The following is a 2,500-nucleotide window of genomic DNA, read 5'->3' as shown; positions in this document are numbered from 1 at the left end:
AGTTTGTTTAACGTAAGACAGTTTTATTCTGAATAAAAGAAGGCTGCTATACCTTTCAGACAAGGAATTATGATCAAGCCTAGAAACAAGCAAGATATTTTGCAGAAGCATACGGAAATACCGCAATTTTTGAGCTGCACAGTTTTCTTTACTTGAAATAAATATTTGAATTTTAATGTTCACTGTTTAGAAAGTAAACAAGGAGAAATACAAAGGTATTTTTTAGAACATTTAGCATTACAATCCAAGCATATTCCGAATGGAAATGCAGTCTAATCCTCTGTTGAATGAAGTCTCTTGCCATTATCCAAATCCAAGTCTACAATTGTAACCGGGACAACGAGACAATGGGGATTGATCTTGTGTTTTCATTTTATTCAGTTGAGAGTAACACCCCATGACCTTTAAGGCTTACATCCTGCCTTGATAAACCCGTAGATAGCGGGCAGTGTTCTTTATTCTGGCTACCCTCGGATGATTTTTTAAAGTTAATATCGGCTCCCGTCATCCCTCAACATACACTGACATTTGTGGGATGATGATTACACATAGCGACATTCTTAAAGAAATCTTATTACGGTGAACTCTAGAAGGTAGCAAGGGGATTATTTAAGTAGAGGGTCATTTCTTGTAAGGGTCTACACTTAAACGAATTGTTCATTATAGCTTCAACATAAAACTAATTAGAGTCATCTAACTTTAGTCAGAATAAAAGTGACAACTCACATCACTTCCTTGGGAACTCAAATTTATGTGTTATCCTCATGTTCTCTTTGGTTTGATATTAACGTTATTTGGGGATATTCTCGCGCCATCAGCACACTCATTGGATGTAACATTCTCTCTCTCTCTCTCCTTCTCTCTCTCTCTCCTTCTCTCTCTCTCTCTCTCTCTCTCTCTCTCTCTCTCTCTCTCTCTCTCTCTCTCTCTCTCTCTCTCTCTCTCTCTCTCTCTCTCTCTCTCTCTCTCTCTCTCTCTCTCTCTCTCTCTCTCTCTCTCTCTCTCTCTCTCTCTCTCTCTCTCTCTCTCTCTCTCTCTCTCTCTCTCTCTCTCTCTCTCTCTCTCTCTCTCTCTCTCTCTCTCTCTCTCTCTCTCTCTCTCTCTTAACTTTTAGGTACTTGTTTGTGAAATAGCTTTTCTGGTGGACACAACTTCACGCTTAAAGACAGTAATATTTGAGAGGTACAGAGAGCTTACCTTAAAATAAATATTTTCTTCAGAGCCAAAACATATACGAGTGTTTGATGTAAACAATGGTGAGTTGGAACTTATAGACAAAGTAACTTTAACCCTATTCCTGAATAATCGACTTTCAACTCAGGCTAATTTTTACCCTACGAATTGTGATGGCAATTTAGGCTTTGCCTCCTCGATAGAGAAAAGTTCAATTGAATGCCATGTGAGGGTGAATTGTGTGAAACGTAACGTTCGCAATGCATGTGAAATGAAACGTCTTACCTGAACCAGGAGTATAGACATGTAACCGTTATAACAATGATAATGAAAATCCATGTGAACAAGTTGTATAGACACGGTAAAGGAAACATGGCCTGGAGGTGAAGCTTTTATTCCTGACGTTTCGTCTATCGACTTTCTCAGAGGAATGAGCATACTTACTTACAGACAGGATAGGTAAGAGGGAGGAGAGGGGGGAGGGTGTGTATGTGTAAAAGAGTAAAGGAGGAAATGGAAGGAAGTTAGAGTTATAACAGGTGTGGGGCAGACCCACTTGCTGCTTTAGTCATACATAATTATATATATATATATATTTTGTTTGCTATGAAGCTATGCCAAGTTGTTCTTAAAGTTGGTTGGAGGCTGGTCCATCTTCCGCAGGATTGGATCGTCTGTTCTTCTTCTTGAGTTGTCTTTTTGATTGTTATTGGCTGTTAATTTGTTAGTTTTGACGTTAATGTAGATTTTTTTCCCTAAAAATGTATACGACTATTTTTTACCTAATATAGGTTTTGAAAACAATTATAAGGGGGTATATATATGTATATTTTATATTATTATTTGTTTTTTCTTTTTATTAGCGTTATTATGGTGGGGGTGTCTTAATTTCTACATGTCGTATGCATTTTTTTTTCATTCTTCAATGAGTATGATTTTTTTTATCCCATTGGGATGACGGCTAGTTATTTTTATGGTCTATTTTGCATTACAATGTTGGGGGAGGGTAGTGACTTCTATTACCATACTCATTGATTGTATGATATCACGTGCGATTTATTTCGCACGTGTTATCATTTTTAATAACAATAGTAATAATGTTAGTATAATAGTAGTTATATTGTTAGTTGTGTTAGTATGGTTAGTAGAACAATGAAGGATAGTGATGTATTTTTATGTTTATTTGTGTTTAAAGTATATATTTAGGTTCGGGTGGAGGGCCGTTTATGATAGGGGACACTCTAGGCCACCAGTTGTGATCGTGTCCGTCTTCTATGTCTATGTTTTCGCTGTTTTGTACTATTTCTGGGTTTGTTATTGTAAGTCT

This window comes from Oratosquilla oratoria, chromosome 10 (assembly GCF_046742065.1).
Source record: "Oratosquilla oratoria isolate Oo_2021 chromosome 10, ASM4674206v1, whole genome shotgun sequence".
Classification (NCBI taxonomy): domain Eukaryota; kingdom Metazoa; phylum Arthropoda; class Malacostraca; order Stomatopoda; family Squillidae; genus Oratosquilla; species Oratosquilla oratoria.
This window is presented reverse-complemented; position numbering follows the sequence as displayed.